Source organism: Felis catus, chromosome X, assembly GCF_018350175.1.
Source record: "Felis catus isolate Fca126 chromosome X, F.catus_Fca126_mat1.0, whole genome shotgun sequence".
In the NCBI taxonomy this organism is placed as follows: domain Eukaryota; kingdom Metazoa; phylum Chordata; class Mammalia; order Carnivora; family Felidae; genus Felis; species Felis catus.
The window spans coordinates 94,504,764-94,523,757 of NC_058386.1; the positions used below are offsets into that span (position 1 = coordinate 94,504,764).

General features: G+C 48.8%; 1 long non-coding RNA gene across 1 annotated transcript in view; it reads right to left on the bottom strand.

Moving 5' to 3' along the window:
- LOC123383311 overlaps positions 1-18,117 on the bottom strand; it is a 27,912-nt gene extending 9,795 nt beyond the window's left edge. Inside the window, exon 1 of the long non-coding RNA XR_006592890.1 lies at positions 16,872-18,117. This is a non-coding gene — a long non-coding RNA (uncharacterized LOC123383311). The remainder of the gene's footprint in view (positions 1-16,871) is intronic.
- Between the last annotated feature and the right edge of the window lie 877 nt (positions 18,118-18,994).

Consider the following 18,994-nt stretch of genomic DNA (forward strand, 5'->3'; position numbering starts at 1 on the left):
TTGCTCCCTGCTGACACCCAACAGGTAAGAGGCAGGCAAAGGGCACGAACCACCCCAAAGGTTCTTCCAGAAGTGGGCTATAGGGACAGTCAGGGTCTGGAAGAAAAGGCTGTGTGCCCGGGAGTATGTCCTGTCCTTGGCTGATATGCTTGATCTGTGATCAACTCGGGGGAGAGAAGGGTTGGGTTCCCTCAGCCCAACAGCCCTGAGTTGCAGGCAGTGTTTTCATACCTCTTGTTGATTCTCCAGCTGCAGGGGGGTGGGGTGGGGGGCTGGGGGGTTGTGGGGTGGAGCATGGGGCTGACACCTGCGAAGCCAGGCTTGAATGGAATCCAGGCCATTCCTTCTCTTGGCTATAGTGAACCTCAAGCTTTTGGGAAAGCCAGAGGTATGCAAATGAACGGCCAGGGTGTGGGCACTGCTCTGCTCAATTCTGCACGTGGGGAGGCAGGCCCAGCAGAATGCATGGAGCCCCCGGGAGAAGGCAGTAGAGCTAAGTGATTCCATTTTAGGCTCAGAAAGTATCCCTCAACTGGATTCCTTTGTTGCGGTGAGGGCCATTCCTCTTCTAGACTCGGCTTGTGCGCTCTTGCTGGGCCTCAGGCGCCTTGGCACTGGGAGCCGGGCTTTACATCTCATTTCTGAGCTGGTCAGGGAAACATCATTCACCCTTTTCCATGGCCACTAATGGCAGCGGGTCTCCGGCTGTGGTCTTTGGCTGGGCTTCACCATGCCCAGAGAGGCTTCCAGGGCTCTGGGCCTACCCAGTCCAAATGTGCTCTCTCTCCTAAGGGAAGGGGCACGTGGCCAAATGACCAGAGCCCCCTGGCCTGGGCTCCTTTGGAGCCAATGCTTCTAGTCCCGTCCAGACATGGCAGCCACCAGGGTCCCAGACCTTGGCTCCCTGTGTTAGACCTCCAGGCTCCGAGACCAAGATCCTGTCCCTGTCTCTGATGCTTCCACGGCCTGACTCAGCCTTGCGCCGCGCTCACCCCCGTGCCTAGTGGACCTCTTCACCTCCTGGGGTCACTGTCCTTCTCCCACACTTCACTCCTTTGTCACTCTTCCCCAGGAAGTGACGGTACAGAGTTTGCGAGATTTACAAGGCATTTCCTCCTGATGGCGGTATTGTACCAGAAAAGCAAACCTACCCCTCCAACCCAGGCCTCCTCCCTCCACCCTTTGCTAACAGGAAAAAAAAAAAAAAAAAAAAAAAAAAAAAAAAAAAGGCAACGTGTATAGCCTGGCTAACACAATGTGGCTCGCCATCTTGGCCACTTTGGGGTAAAGGGAATATAAGCCTCAAAGTCTGGCGCCCCATTCTGCATGGCCTCCTCTCTCTAGCATCCTCTTGGCCTACCTTCATGACAAAAAAGCAAGGACTCCCCACCTAGGTACCCTAGCAGCAGACCTGAAGGTATCCATGGCTATTTCTTTAGCACTCCACATTTGTCTCAAACATCCAGAAACACAATCACGGTAAGGAAGAGAGACACAGCCAGCGCCCAGCAGAGCACACACTTCCAGAACCTTCCCCGATCACTGAGAGAGCAGCCTAAATGGGAGACACCTGGCAGCCAAACACTAAGGGCTGCAGCAGAGCCCACTCACTGGCAATGGAGTCAAGAGAAAGACAAATCGCCCCACCAAGAGAGACAATGGATGGGGCCTCAGGACCTAGCTCTTCTCCAGCGATGGCCCCCAGGTTCTGGAGTGGACGGTGACACACACAGGTCAGATGGGAGGGCAGACTAACACCGTACTACAGATGCCCAAGCCCCAGGTTGAAGAGAGAAGAGAAGAAAGAAAGAAAAGAGAACCTAGTTCCACAGAGAAAGGGCAACTGAAATAACCTAGGCCTCTGGACCCAGGAAGAACCCACAGCACCTGACACTGGCTATTGTTACAAAAGAAATATAAAAAAGATCAAGTGTAACAGGACATTTATTTTGTACAGGTGTGTGGAGGCCAGGGGACTTGGGCTGTGAGGCAGTCAAACGCAAGAGAGTGTTATTACTACAGAGCCTCATGGGGTCAGAGCAGAGAAAATGGAGAATGCCCTCTGTGTCTGTTGGCTTTCACTTTCATTGAACCCCCAAACAATTCATGAAAAAATTACATATGGTCCCCACTGTGGGGAGAAAGATGAAAGTCAGAGAGACAATTTGGGAGTAGCCATCACACAAGGGTAAGGATTTTTGCTTTGATTTGGAGAAATTTCTTTCCCCACTGGCATCTCCAAGGCAGTTACAAGGAAAAGTACAGAAGGGAAATTTTAAATCCAGTTGACCACTGAATAACGTGCAGATTGGAAGCTGACAAGCGCCCCTGCCCAGTTGAAAATCCACATACAACTTTTCACTCCCCCCAGAAACCTAACTACTAGTAACAACTGCTGACCAGAAGCCTTTCCGATTATGTAAACAATTAACACGTATTTTGTAGTTATCTGTGTCACTTCTACATTCTTATAAGAAAGCTAGAGAAAAATGTTTTAAGAAAAGCATAAGGAAAATACATTTACAGCACTGTATTCCATTTATTTAAAAATATGTGCATATTTAAGTGCCTTATGCAATTCAGATCAATGTGGTTCAAACCCATGTTCTTCAAGGGTCAACTGTACATGTAACACACACACACGCTTCTGTGTGTATGTATTTACAAGCGAATGAATGGTGAATGAATATAGATTTTGCAGGTGGAATACAGACACACTCCGACGGATGGCTTCCCAGAAGGGGCTACTGAACAATGGCCTTCACCCAGGTCATCTGACTATGTGTTGGAGCCACTGGGCTCTCCACCTGTCCCGTGGACCCTAACACTGAGCACCCACCCACAATCATCCAGGGACACACAATGGCAGGGTGACTGCCTGAGGCTCCTGGAGGTGAGCCTGGGCAATCCACCTCTCTTCTTTTAATTTTTTTATTTTTGAGAGAAAGAGAGCGAGTGAGCATATGAAAGCGTGCGTGCAGGGGATGGGCAGAGAGGGAGACACAGAATCCAAAGGAGACTCCAGGCTCTGAGCTGTCAGCACAGAGCCCGTTCTGGGGCTTGAACCAATGAACCATGAGATCAGTGACCTGAGCCGAACTCAGACACTTAACCGACTGAGCCACCCCGGTGGCACCCCCCACTTCCCTTCTTTTAACCAGACCTGGATCCTGTCATTTCTTCCTGCTGCCATCATGGCCTGCTCTGAGCCCTTAAGCTGGAGGAGCACAGAAGACAGGCAGTACCTCAGGTAGAAAAGGGACATCAAGAACTCGTGCCACCTGTTGCTATGAATCAGTATCTGAAAACAAGGATTCTGCCCAAATAGACCTATTTGGACGTCCATCCACAAGTATACCGAAAAAAACCGGATCCCCATGCCCAGGAAATGTGCACTTAGAACTCCTAGAGAGATGTGGAATTGGATCTACACATGCACATATTCCTCTGCATGTTATTGTAAGTATATTCCTACTGCCAACAAGAAGCCCAAAAGGAAGAGATACCACCTCCACCAACACCCCAGTATAGCCAACCCCACTTGGGGGATCAGAAGGCTCTTAGGCCTTCATTAGCCTTTTTTCATCCACAAAGGCCCCAAAAGCATGGTTGGCATTTCTGGAGCAAGAAACAGTGCCGTCAAAAGGAACCTCTTTGAGCAAAGCCTGCAGCGCCCGTCTGTGTTCTGAGGAAGGCCTGTGAGGGGAGGAAGGGTGGGTTTGGGGACACCCGCAAGATGATAGGCGGCACAAAGCGATGGCGCGCACCTCCAGAATTGGTGGGGAAGCAACACAGGGTGGATGGAGCAGGGCTCTGCCAACCAGCAGCGCTGGGCTGCCAGGACTCAGGCCTCCCCAGGCTGGGGGGGCGTGGCCTCGGCAGCCTCCATGTTACAAAACAAGGAGCTGAAGCTCCAACTCCAGGGCAGCTGGCCTGTGGATCCTTACCCTCGGTGCAGAGGCAAGTTTGGTCAGTGGGGTCCCTGGGGCCTCAGGGCCACCAGGAACCCAGAACCAGAGGCTCCAAGCCCTGCCACCACAGAAACAGGGGAAAAGAGGAGGTGGTGGCCACCCTCTCAGGGGCAGCATTCTGCAGGCAGGATGGAGAACTTCCAGATTATTTGGTATTAGACCCAGACCAGGAAGAGCAATTCAGGTGCACTGCAGGTTAGAGCTAGATTTCTAGGTTTTGTACTTTGGCTCCTGCTTAAAAGAGCCTGTATGCCAGGTCCCAGGTTAACCTAAATAGCCTTACATGTCCCATATGACAGAGGGTGTGATGACCCACTCAGGATAGGACAGGAGGAGATGGGACAGGGACCAGTATGTGGAGATGAACATCTTCCAGACTGTAGGGATACAGGTCAGCTTTCCTCACTACTTGTCGGGAACACTCCAGCCCAGAAACATGCTAATTCCTTGGCCACCCTCCCAGTGTAGGGGTGTATGACCTGGGTCCTCTTCCTTGGGAAATCTCTGTGAGTGCAGCCATTGGCCCTGGCCAGAGGGTAGGCCTAGACCATCTTAAACTGGGGACTAGTCAGATGACATAAGTCAGGACCTTGACCTTGGGCTTGACAAAGACAGGTGACCACAAAGGGTGAGCCCACAGAGGGCAGCCTGACAAACTTTCAGGCAACTCATGAGTATGAAATTAAGGGGAAGGGAGTGGGTTTCAGCGTGCTTCCAAGAGGGGTGTGTGAGGAGGGAGAAGCTGAGCCTGGAGACCTGCTCCCCTACTGACACCCTGCAGGTAAGAGCTAGGCAAAGGGCATGAGCCACTCCAGGGGTACTTCCAGAAGTGGGAGAGTCAGGGTCTGGAAGAAAAGGCTGTGTGCCTGGGAGTATGTGCCTTGATACTGTCCTTGGGAGATAACCTTGATCTGTGACCAATTTGGGGAGAGAAGGGTTGGGTTCCCTCAGCTCCCAAGCTCTGAGTTTTAGGCAGTGACTTCAGACCTCTTGATTCCCAGCTGTGGGGTAAGAACAGGGCTGAGATCTGCAGCACCAGGCTTGAACGGAAGCCAGGGCCATTCCTTCTCATTGCAGAAGTCAGCCTCAGGGCCTCTTGGGGAAAGTGGTCAAGAAAGCCGAAATATGCAAATGAACGGCCAGGGTATTTGCATTGTTCTACTCAGCTCTGTTCCTGTCTGCTGCTGGTGAGGTAGGTTCAGGAGCCCTGGAGACAGGCCTGTGCCAGAGTCCTTTGGGACCCCAGGGAATGGCCCTGCAGCTGCTGGTTCCATTTTAGGCTCTGGAGAAGGTCTCCTTCAACCCTGACTCCGTCGTCCGAGTGAAGGCAGTTCTCTTCTGGACTCTGCGCTCTCACTGGGCCTCGTCACTGCTCCCCTCTCCCACCCGGGCACAGATAGCCAGGTTCTACATCCTATTTCTGAGCTGGTCAGATGAATGTCATTCAACCAGTCTCTATGGCTGCCAATGGCAGCGGGACTCCAGTGGTGGTCTTTGGTTGTGCTTCATCATGCCCAAGAAGGCTTCCAGGACCCCGGGCCCAAGCAGAACAAACCTGATCTCTCTAGGAGAGGTTGGGACACGTGGCCAAATGCCCACAGCCTCCTGGCCTAGGCTCCTTTATAGTAAATTCCTCTAGTCCTGCTCAGACATGGTGGCCATCAGAGTCCCAAACTTTGGCTTCCTGTGCTAGACCCACTAGACTCTCAGACCATAATCCTTGAATTGGTACACCTATCTCTGGAGCTTCCATGGCCCCATTCAGCCCTGTGCCATGCTCACCCCATGACCAGTGAATCTCTTGATCTCTCAGGGACACTCTCCCTTCTTGTACAATTCACTTCCTTGTCACTCTTCTTCAGGAAGTGATGGTGCAAGGTTCGTGGAATCTGCAAAGTGATCCCTCTTTTTTTTTTTTCTTTTCCTTTAAGTAGGCTCCACACCCAGCATGGAGCCCAATGCAGAGCTTGAACTCAGGATCCTGAGATCAAGACCTGAACTGAGATCAGGAGTCACTTAACTAACTGAGCCATCCAGGTGCCCCAAAGTATTTCCTCTTGATGGCAGTATTGCACCAGGAATGTCAACCTGCCCCCCACCCCTCCACCCTTTCCTGAAGAAAAAACACCAATCTCTGTCTAGCCCGGCTTACAGTAGTTAAACATCTTGACCACATGGGATTGGAACCACACCTCAAAGTCTAGTGCTCCAACCTGCAGAGCCTGATCTCTCTAGCAGCCCCTTAGCCTATCTTTATGACCAAAAAGCAATGACTGCGCCTCTACTAGGCACCCTAGCAGAGGACCTGAAAGTACCCCTGGCTGTTACTTTAGCACTCCATGATTGCCTTAGACTTTGGGAAACACACTGAGCATGGGCGCAGAGGCAGAGCCATTCCCTACCTGTGTCCAGCAGGGCCTACACTTTCTGGACATCCTTCCTAGTCACTGAGAGGTAACTCTGAATGCAGGACCTCAGCAGGCAGACACAAAGGTCTGTGGCTATCTCCTGGTACTGGCGGTGGAGTCGAGAGAGGTGAACCACCTACACTGAGACAGATGATATACAGAGCCTGAGGACCCAGTTCTTCTCCAGTGACAGACTCCAGTTCAGGCGTAGACAGAGGTCCACATGGAAGACTGGAGGGCAGCGGGGCCTTCTACCACAGACGTCAAAATCCCAAGTTGAATAGAAAAGAGGAGAGGAAGGGGTGCCTGGGTGGCTCAGTCAGTTAAGCGTGCAACTTTGGCTCAGGTCACGATGTCACAGTTTGTGGCTTCGAGCCCCGCATTGTGCTCTGTGCTGACAGTTCAGAGCCTGGAGCTTGCTTTGGATTCTGTGTCTCCCTTTCTGCCCTTTCCCCACTTGCATTCTGTCTCTTACTCTCAAAAATGAATAAACATCCGGGGTGCCTGGATGGCTCAATTGGTTAAGTGTCTTACCTCTGCTCAGGTCATGATCTCACCGCTCGTGAGTTTGAGCCCTGCATCGGGCTCTGTGCTGACATCTCAGAGCCTGGAGCCTGCTTTGAATTCTGTGTCTCCCTCTCTCTGCACCTTCCCTCCCCTTAAAAATAAATAAACATAAAAAATTGTTTAAAAAATGAATAAACATTTAAAAGCTAAAAAAAAAAAAAAAAAAAGAGAGAGAGAGAGAAGAAAGACAGCCTAGTGTCCAAAGAGAAGGGATAAGCGAAATAACCTAGGCCTGTACCCCCAGGAAGAAACCAGGGAACCCTACACTGGGTATTTGCCAGAAACAAATAGAGAAGATGAAACAGAACACATTTACTCTGCAGAGATGTGTCAAAGCCAGGGAATTTATGGGCTCTGAGAACAGCCAAATGCAAAAGATTGGAGTGCCTAGGTGGCTCAGTCAAGTTAAGTATCTGACACTTGATCTCAGCTCAGGTTTTTATCTCAGTGTTGTGAGTCTGAACCTAGCATTGGGCTCTACGCTGAGCTTGAAGCCTACTTGGAAAAAAAAAGTATTATTACTACAGGAGCTTTATGGGAGAGCCGGGGAAATGTAAAATGCCACATGGGTCTGCTGGATTTCATTTGCATTCAACTCCAAAACCACACATGACAAATATTACATGTGGTTCCCACTGTGGGGAGGAATCTGGAAGGCAGAGAGACAAATCGGAGTGGTCATCATTCAACGGTAAGAACTTCTGGTTCGACGGGGAGACATTTCCTTCTGCAGTGGCAAAGCGATTAGAGGGTGAAGTACAGAAGGAGGAGATTTTTATATACAGTTCACCTTTGAATAACTCCAGGGTTAGGGGTGCAGACCCAGCCACCCACTACTGGAGTTGAAAACCCAAAAAGGACTTTTCACTTCCTCAAAAACCTAACTATTAATAACCAATGTTGACCAGAAATCTCTCCTATTACATAAACAATGTATTACCACATATTTTGTACATGTGTTACTTGTAACAGAAAAAAAATTTTTTTAGAAGAAATGTTTTAAGACAATCCTAAGAGACTGACACAAATGCAACGATATCCCATGCTCATGGGAGAACAAATATTGTTAAAATGTTGATACTACCCAAAGCAATCTACATATTTAATGCAACCCCTACCAAAACACCAACAATATTTTTCACAAAACTAGAAACAAATAATCCTAAAATTTGTATGGAACCACAAAAGACCCCAAATAGCCAAAGCAATCTTGAAAAAAAGAAAAAAAATGAACAAAACTAGCAGTATCAAAATCCCAGATTTCAAGATATACTACAAAGCTGTAGTAATCAAACAAGTATGGTACTGACATAAAAACAGACACATAGATCACTAGAACAGAATAGAGCCCAGAAATAAACCACTGTATGGTCAATTGATTTTCGACAAAAAGAGGCAAGAACATGCAATGAGAAAAAGACATTCCCTTCAACAAATGGTGTTAGGAAAACTGGACAGCCAGGTACAAATGAATGAAACTGGACCACTGTCTTATACCGTACACAAAAATAAAGTAAAAATGGATTAACAACCTAAATGTGAGATGTGAAACCAGAAATGTCTCTGACATCCACGGTAGCAGCATATTTTTAGCTATGTCTCTGGAGGCAAAGGAAACAAAAGCAAAATTAAACTATTGGGACTATATAAAAATAAAAAGCTTCTGCACAGCACAGTAAACAATCAACAACACTAAAAGACAACCTACTGAATGGAAGAAGAGATTTGCAAATGACACATCCAATGAAGGGTTAGTATTTAAATACGTAAAAAACTTACACAACACAAAAACCTCAAATAATCCAATTTAAAAATGGCCAGAAGACCTCAAGAAAGTCGGGATAGAAGGAACATACCTTAACATCATAAAAGCCATATATGAAAGGGCCACAGCTAACATCCTCCTCGATGGGGAAAAACTGAGAGCTTTTCCCTGAGATCACAAAGACAACACGGATGTCCACTCTCACCACTGTTATTTAACATAGTGTTGGAAGTCCTGGCCTCAGCAATCAGACAACAAAATGAAATAAAAGGCATCCAAATGGGCAAGGAAGCAGCCAAACTTTTACTTTTCGCAGATGACATGACACTCTACATGGAAAACCCAAAACTCCACCAAAAAACTGCTAGAACTGACATACATGAATTCAGCAAAGTCACAGTACAGAAAATCAATGTACAGAAATCAGTTGCATTTCTATACACCAATCATGAAGCAACAGAAAGAGAATTCAAGGAATCGATCCCATTTACAACTGCAAAAGAACTACGAATAAACCTAACCAAAGAGGTAAAAGATCTGTACAATGAAACCATAGAAAACTTATGAAAGAAATTGAAGAAGACACAAAGAAATGGAAAAACATTCCATGCTGTGGATTCAATGAATATTGTTAAAATGTCAACACTACTCAAAGCAATCTACACATTCAACGCAATTCCAATCAAAATACTATCAGAATTCTTCTCAGAGCTACAACAAAGAATTCTAAAATTTGTATAGAACCACAAAAGACCCCAAATAGCCAAAGTAATGTTGAAAAAGAAAACCAAAGGTGGAGGCATCACAATCTCGGACTTTAGCCTGTACTACAAAGCTATCCATCAAGACAGTATTGGCATAAAAACAGATACACAGACTAAAGGAATATAATACAGAACCCAGAATTGGACTCACAAATGTATGGCCAACTAATCTTTTTTTTTTTTGATGTTTATTTTTGAGGTGGGGGGAGACAGAGCACTAGTGGGGGAGGAGTAGAGAGAGAGGGAGACACAGAATCTGAAGCAGGCTCCAGACTCTGAGCTGTCAGCACAGGGCCTGACACGGGGCTCAAACTCATGAGCCATGGGATCATGACCTGAGCACAAGTCGGATGCTTAACCCGACTGAGCCACCCAGGTGCCCTGGCCAACTAATCTTTGACAAAGCAGGAAAGAGTATCCAATGGAAAAAAGTCTCTTTAGCAAATGGTGCTGGGAACACTGGACAGCAACATGCAGAAGAATGAAACTGGACCACTTTCTTACACCAAACACAATAATAAACTCAAAATGGATGAAAGACCTAAATGTGAGACAGGAACCCATCAAAATCCTAGAGGAGAAAACAGGCAACAACCTCTCTGACCTAAGCTGCAGCAACTTCTTACTTGACACATCTCCGAAGGCAAGGGAAATAAAAGCAAAAATGAACTACTGGGACCTCATCAAGATAAAAAGCTTCTGCACAGAAAAGGAAACAATCAACAAGACTAAAAGGCAACCAATGGAATGGGAGAAGATATTTGCAAATGACTATCGGAAAAAGGGTTAGTATCCAAAATCTATAAAGAACTTACCAAACTCAACACCTGAAAAACAAATAATCCATTGAAGAAATAGGCAGAAGACATGAACACTTTCCCAAAGAAGCCATCCAGATGGCCAACAGATACATGAAAAGATGTTCAACAATGCTCATCATCAGGGAAATACAAATCAAAACCACACTGAGATACCACCTCACACCAGTCAGAGTGGCGAAAATGAACAACTCAGGAAACAACAGATGTTGGCAAGGATGTGGAGAAAGGGAACCCTCCTGTACTGTTGGTAGAATGCAAACTGATGCAGTCACTGTGGAAAACTGTGTGGAGGTTCCTCAAAAAATTAAAAGTAGAATTACCCTGTGACCCAGCGATAGCACTACTAGGAATTTATCCAAAGGATACAGGAGTGCTGATTCATAGGGGCACATGTACCCTAATGTTTATAACAGTGCTTTCAACAATAGCCAAATTACGGAAAGAGCCCAAATGTCCATCAACTGATGAATGGATAAAGAAGATGTGGTATATACATATATACAATGGAATACTACTCGGCAATGAAAAAGAATGAAATCTTGCCATTTGCAAAAACATGGATGGAACTGGAGGGTATTATGCTACGTGAAATAAGTCAGCCAGAGAAAGACAGGTATCCTATGTTTTCACTTGTATGTGGAATTTGAGAAACTGAACAGAAGACCTTGGGGGAAGGGAAGGAAAGAAATAGTTACAGAGAGAGAGGCAAACCATAAGAGACTCTTAAATACAGAGAAAAAACTGAGGGTTGATGGGAGTGGGAGATTGGGGGATCAAGGAAAATGGGTGATGGGCACTGAGGAGGACACCTGTTGGGGTGAGCACTGGACGTTTTATGTAAGTGATGAATCACAGGGGAATCTACTCCCGAAGCCAAGAGTACGCTGTATACTCTTCTATTGTATGCTAGCTAACGTGACAATAAATTATATAAAACATAAAAAATAGGGGCACTTGGGTGGCTCAGTTGGTTGACTGTCCAACTTTGGTTTGGGTCATGATCTCACGGTTCATGAGTTCAGGCCCCACACTGGGCTTGCTGCTGTCAAGCCTGTCAGCACAGAGCCCGCTTGGGATCCTCTGTCCCCTTCCCACTTGCACTCTCCCCAAAATAACTAAATATTTTTTTTAAACATAAAAAATAAAAATAAAGACGGCCAGAAGACATGAACAGAGGTTTCTCCAAAGAAGACATACAGATGTCCAACAGATATATGAAAAGATGCTCAATGTGACTCATCAACAGGAAAATACAAATCAAACCCACGAGATATCACCTCTCATCTGTCAGAATAGCTAAAATCAAAAACACAGGCAATAATAAGTGTTGATGAGGTTTTGGAGGAAAAGGAACCCTCATGCACTGTTGGTGGGAATGTAACCAGGTGTAGCCACTGTGGAAAACAGTATGGAAGTTCCCCCAAATTTTAAAAATAGAATTAGCATGTAATCTAGTAATTCCACTGCTGGGTATTTAACCAAAAATATATATTTACTGCAGCATTATTTATAACAGCCAAATTATGGAAGCAGCTTAAGCGTCCATTGGGATAATGAAAATGTGGGACGGACACACACACACACACACACACACACACACACACACACACACAGTGGAATAGTATTCAGTCATAAAAAATCGAAATCTTGCCATTTCCAACAACATGGATGGATCTAGAAGTATAATGCTAACTGAAACAGGTAAGAGAAAGACAATACGATTTCACTTATATGTGAAATTTAAAAAACAAAAGAAAACAAAGAAAAAAACAGAAACAAAAAAACAGACTCTTAACTATGGTTACCAGATGGGAAGTGGGTGGGGGGATGGGTAAAATAGGTGATGGGCATTAAGAGTACACTCATCTTGATGAGCACTAAATAATATACACAATTATTCAATCACTATACTAATATAATGCTATAAGCTAATTATATTAGAATTAACAATTTAAAAATAACAATAAATTTAAAAAAGAAAATCGTAAGGAAAACACATTTACAATACTGTACCATACTCATTTAAAACAATCTGCATATTTAAGTAGAGTCCTGCAATTCAGGATCAATGCAGTTCAAACCCATGTTCTTCAAGGGTCAGATGTATAGGTATATACACACACAAACACACATTTATGTATATATAAGTATTTATGAATGAATGGTGAATGAACATGGATATTGAGGGTAGAATACCCACTACCAAGGATGGCTTCCCAGAAGGATTCCCTGAAAAATGGCCCTCACCCAGGTCATCTGACTATGTGGATGGAGTCACTGGGCTCTATGCCTGTCCCATGGACCCCAACGCCCTGCACCCACCCACAATCATCCTGGGACACGATGGAAGAATGACTGCCTGAGACTCCTCGAGTGAGCCTAGGTAATCCACTTCTCTGTCTTCTAACTTGACCTTGTCAGTTCCTCTTGCTGCCACAATGGCCTATTCCCTCTAGGGCCTGCTCCCAAGCACTTAAGCTAGATGTAGTACCTGGCTGAGCACAGGAGAGAGGCAATACCTCAAGGAGAATGGGGGACATCCAGGTCATCGTGACACCTACTGCTACAAATCAGTGTCCTTGGAAAGTGAGAATTCCACCTATATTTGCCCATTTGGACATCAACGCACAAGTGTACAGAGAAAAATCGGTCCTTGCTCCCAAGAAATGTGCACATAAAACTCCTAGAGAGATGTGGAACTGGATCTACACATGCACATATTCCTGTGGATGTCATTAGAGATGTATTCCTACCACCACCAAGAAACCCCCAAAAAAGAGACAGTAGTACCTCCCAACACCCCAGTACAGCCAACCCGACTTGGGGTTAGATAACTCTTGAGCGTCCTTGAGCCCTTTTTGACACACTAAGTGGGGGAGGGAAGGCCCCAGAGCAACCAGGGAAGGCATTCCTGGAACAAGAGTGCCATCAAGTGGAATCTTTTTGAGCAGAGTCTGCAGCGCCTGTCTGTGCTTCTCAGGAAGGCCTGTGAGGGGAGGAAGGGTGGGTTTGAGACACCCACAAGATTCTGGGCTGGACAAAGCGAATGGGTGCACTTCCAGAATCACTGGAGAAGTGACACAGGGTGGATGGAACTGGGCTCACCCAACAAGGAGCCCCAGTGTACCAGGCTGCCTACCTCAGGCCTCTCGTCTCCCCAGGCTGAGGGGGCGTGGCCTCGAGAGCCACCATGTTAACAAAACAAATTACTAAGCCTCCCACTCCAGGATGTCTGGCCAGTCAATCCTTGCCTTTAATGCAGAGGCCAGTGTGTTCCCTGGGGTCTCAGGGACATGGGGAACCCTGGACCAGAAGCTCTAGGCTCAAAAACCACAAACAGGGGAAAGGGTAGGAAGTGGCCACCCTCTCAGGGGCGGCATTTTGCAGGCAGGATGGAGAATTTCTTGATTACCTGGTACTAGACTCAGATAAGGAAGAGCAACTCAAGTTGTAGGTTGGAGCAGGAGTTATGACTTTTGTATTTTGTCTCCCATGTAAAAGAGGCTGGGTGCCATGCCCCACAGTATCCAAGAAGGCCTAACTTCTCACATATGACACAGGGTATGGATACCCACTCAGGATATAATGGGATGGAACAGGAGAAGATAGGACAAAGTTCAGTACATCTTTCTCCTGACTGGGTGGATGCAGGTCTGTTTCCTGCAGTACTTGTCGGAAATGTTGCAGCCCAGAAACACCCTGGGCTCGCTCTCTCAGTGTAGGGGTGCATGACCTGGCCCTCTTCTATGAGGAGACGCCTGAGATTTCCCACACAGGGTCCATGTTCTATGGGTGCAGACATTGGTCCTGGCCAGAGGAGCACACTAAGACCATTTTATTTTTCTGTTTTGTTGGTTTGTTTAAGTATGCCCAACGTGAGGCTCGAACTTACAACCCCCAGATCAAAAGTTGCATGCTCTACCAACTGAGCCAATCAGGTGCCTCAAGTGTTATATTTTATTGGTTTTGTTTTTAAAGTAATCTCCATGTCCAATGTGGGGCTCAAACTGATGACCTCGAGATCAAGAGTCACATGTTCTACTGAGCCAGCCAATCACCCCAAAACCACTTTAAATTGGGGACCAATCAGATCATAAGTGGGGACCTGGACCCAAGGCTTGGCAAAGAAAGTTGACCCCAGAAGGGTCAGCCCACATAGGGCAGCTAGCCACTTTCAGGTGGCTCACAGGTATGAAATGAAAGTCAAGGAGCAGGTTTCAGAATTTTTCCAGTGAGGGTGAAAACAGAGGGTGTGTGTGCAGAGAAAAGTAGAGCCTGGAGACTTGCTCCCCTACTGACAGCCAACAGGTAAGAGCTAAGCAAAGGGCAAGAGCCACCCCAGATGTTCTTCCAGAAGTGGGCTATATGTAAGGACAGTCAGGGTCTAGAGGAAAAGGCTGTGTGGCTGGGAGTATGTGTCTCGATCCTGTCTTTGGTAGACATGCTTGATCTGTGGCACATCTAGGGAAGAGGAGGGTTGGGTTCCTTCAACCCAACAGCTCTGAGTTTTTGGGCAATGTCTTCAGACCTTTTGATTCCTCAGCTGCATAGGGGAGCATGGGGTTGAGACCTGGACAGCCAGGCTTGAATGGACGCCAGGGCCATTCCTTCTCATTCCGGATGGGAGTCACAGTGCTTCTTGGGGAAGGTGGCTGAGAAAGCTAAGGAATGCAAATGAATGGCCAAGGGTGTCCTCATTACTCTGTTCCTCTCCTGTCCTCTGCTCTTGGGGAGGTGGCTCCAGGAGCTCTGGAGACAGTCCTGTGCCAGAATCCTTGGAGACCCCAGGTGATGGCACCTCAGCTGCTGATTCCATTTTAGGGTCAGAAGGTCTCCATCAAGCCTGACTCCTTTGCCCTGGTGAAGGTAGTTCTCTTCTGGACTCATGGGACTCTTACTCTGTGTCAGGCCTCTTTGGTACTGTGAAGTCAGGCTCCACCTCTACTCCTGAGTTCAACAGAGGTTCATCACTTGGCCTATCTATAGCTGCGATGGAAGCCTGACACTAGAGCTCTCGCTAGTCTTTGGCTTGGCCCTCAGATGCCACTAGAGGCTTCCAAAGCACTGGGCCCACACAGGCCAAAGTTGCTTATGCACTAAGGGTAAGGTAAATGTGGTCAAATGCCCCCAAAACCCTGGCCAGGACTCCTTCAGAGAGAATTGCTCTAGACTGGCACAGACATGGCTGCTTCAAGGTTTTGAAGCTTGGCTTCTCATAAAAGGCCAACCAAGAAGCCACGCTCTGTGATTTTGCTTCTGCCTGTCTCTGGAGCTTCCAAGTCCTCACCTGATCTTGGGCTTCACTTTCCCCAGGGCCTAGTGGGGCATTTGACATCCTGGGGACCCACTTCCATGGCCTACACTTCACTCTTGTCACTCCTCCTCAGGAGCAACGTGACTGTGAGCTCTAACTCTCTATTTATTATCAGTAGCAGTATGGCACCAGAAATGCCAGACTATTCTTCCATGCAAACTGCTCTTACTCTACCCTTAGCTAACAAGGCAAAAAACCAAACAAACAAAAACAACAACAACAACAACAAATGCCACCTGGGTCCATTCTGGCTAACACAAGAAGTCACCATCATGGTGACTTTGGGCCGGTGAATGTTTGCCTCAAAGTCTGGTGCTCCACCACATAGGACCTGACCTCTGTAGTATTCACGTAGACTGCCTTCATGAAACAAAAAAAAACATGCAATGACACTCCATTGAGACACCACAGTGACCGTCAAGAATACATCTGTGGACAGTTCATTGCCTGTCTAGGGTTTTCCAAGGCCTCAAGAAACATGATGAGTGTAAGCACAGTATTCTGGCCACCACCAAACAATGGGGAGCAGGGCACTATCACAACAGAAATTATAAGAAGTCACTGGAAGGCCAGTCTGACCAAGAGGATTCAAGCAGGCAGACACAAAGGTCTGTGATGAACAATGGAAACCAATACGAAAGTCGAAAGGTCTGACAAGCCTACAAGAAGACTGTAGGACCCAAAACATACACTTCTATTCTCATGGAGCTCTCAAGGTTCAAAAATAGACAGGGGCCCAAAGAGTTAATCTGGAGGTCAGAAAGGAGCCACAACATAGGTAACCAGCCAACTACATGACTATGCCAAACTAAACCTCTAGGTGCATAGAAGAGGAAATTCAAGAATGGGAAACATCCACATGTGCAAATGTATCTAAGTATCTAATGGTTTGACAGGTCCTGCTTTCATGCTGCCCAAATGGGGGCCATGCTGCGAGTGCCCATGACAACCTTTAAAATGGTTGTAGCATATCCAAGAGTGAGGATTCCAGAGAGGCCTATACCCCCAGGCCTTTCATGCTCTTACTCCTATGGAAAGGGGAATGTGCCAAAAACACAGAGAGAAAAGGGGAATGCCCCCGGTCAAAAGTCTTTCCTCCATTCCCATTACTACAGGCACTCTAGTACTGCCTTCTAGAAGTAGGAGAAACAAGGGTCTCAACCCTTGAATTTCTGGGCTTGACTTACAGGGCAATAAGGCTTCTTCCTAAGTCTGATAAAATGACTAAAACCACAGGGGGAGCCCAGGAAAAACTACCTACCTTCAGGCAGATGAGGGAAGGCAAGAAGTCCAAATTGATGTCCAATCTGAGAACGCAACTTGAAATCCAATCACTCCTGCAGAAACAGCCAACACGGAATAATGAAAACACCAGCGGGATCAGGTTCATGGCAGTACTGCACTACATATGTCCAAGAGCCCTTCCCCAGATCCCCTCACTTACCTCACTGCTAAAAACAAACCAACAAACAAACAAACAAACAAACAAAAAAAGGGCAGGCACTGTCAACCCTACTTCCAATATGGCCATGCAGACAGGTCAGTAACTATTCAGGAGCAGCTCCCCTTTCTGAGGCTCCAACAAGCACAGCCTCGTCCCCACTGACAACACCTGGCCAAATTTTCAACTTAGCTACCTGTCCCCAACTACAAAGGCTAGCGGTCCGGGTAGGACACGAACGTCCACCGCCCCTCCCGAGGCGGCCTGTGCCCGCACATTCTCTCCTGGCGCCCGCACACGAACCCTTGGCCGGCCTCAAGGCCAAAAGGGTCATTCCGGGCACTTTGGGCTGCCGGGACATCCAAGCAGGCTCCCGGACAGTCAGTTGCCCCTCCGGTCCGGCTGGAAACCCAGCATCTCCATCCTCCACCGGCTGCCACCCTCCCGAGGGATTTCGTTCTGACCACAAAGGCCCCGAGGACCCTCAAAGCGCAAGCAGGAGCCGCGCAAGGCCACGAAAGAGACAGAGACACGCAGAGAGAGACAGGGAGGGAGGAACGACCCGCACGGGGAAGGAAGGGTCCGGTCCCAAGAGACGCGAGCCGCCCCGATCGATCGTCGGGGACGGGGCCGCACCAAGGGAGGCTCACCCACGTGCCCCCGAACCCGGGTGTTTGCTGTCAGGTCACCAAACAGAGTCCCCGGCACGGGCCCCCACGGCGCCCATCTCGGGAACCCTGACCGAGGGGGAGGGTGTGCGTGTGCGCCCGGGACCGCTCCGCCCACAAGGACCTCATCCACCACAGTCACCCCATCGAGGCCCACCTTTCCCCACTGGGTATCAACGGTAGCCCAGCAAAGCCCAGCGCAGCCCTGCTCCTCGGCCTCGGGGCCCGCGTGACCCAGTTCCCGTCCTCTGGGTAGGCACCCGAGAGCGCACGCAGGGCGCTCCGCGGTTCCGTGGACCCAACGTCTGCGGGTGCACCTGCTGGACCCGGGGCCCAAAGGACACCCGCCGGGACTCTCGGGCAAGGCGCGGGGGAACAAGGAGATCTCCAGGATGTCAACACCGTGCCCCTGGGGTTTGGCCAAAAAGGAGGTGAGGGGGCACAGCTTCTCGCTCCCCACCCCCAACCTCCACCCCCACCCCCACCCCCACCCCGCGCCCAAAGAGCCTTGCTGAGGTTGACTTGTGTGAGGAGAAGGGGACACAGGCTGCCTTCGGCCCTCGGTGGGTGTTGGCCGGAGTTGGGGGGGGGGCGGGGGGGGAGGAGGGAGGAACGTGGACGTGGGACACGGACGCGTGTGGATGCTTGGGGACTCCCGGGGCTGGATGTGGCTGCGTGTGGAGTGGAAGGCACGACCCAGCCCGCACCTTCTTGCACACGTGGGCTATTGGCACGGCCGGGGTCTCCACGTAAGGGCGGGCACTGTGATCCACAGCGTGAGCCTCCTCCGCGGCCTAGGCGGACGGTTGCCTGAGTGGGCATCTGGGCCTAGGGGCCCGGGCCTTGCTGCCGAGGGGACCAGGCTCGGCTGCACGGGGCCACCACACAAGCGGAGCTGTTGCCACAAAGTGGCCCAGACGAGGGCGCCGCCATGTTGGAGCCAGAGTGGACAGGGCCCGGCCTTTTTTCTTCCGCAAAGGGCGGAGGGAGAGGACCTGGGGGAAGGGCGCGTGGGCATTCGTGGTGCAACACTGCCATCAAGCGAAACTCGTTGGCCATCCCGTGAGCCCTGCGCTGTGGCTTCCCTGTGAGTGAAGTCCCAGGCGGGAGACGAGATGGATCCTCCCTCTAACCGCCCCCCCCCCCCCACTCCCAGGCGCAGAGTTCCGGCGGGAGAACCGGGAGGCTCCAGAGACGGGTGGCGCGACAGAGCGCCAGAACCGGCTCCCCTGCGGGTCGGGCACGGGAAGCCAGGGCCAGGGACCCTGGTGGCCG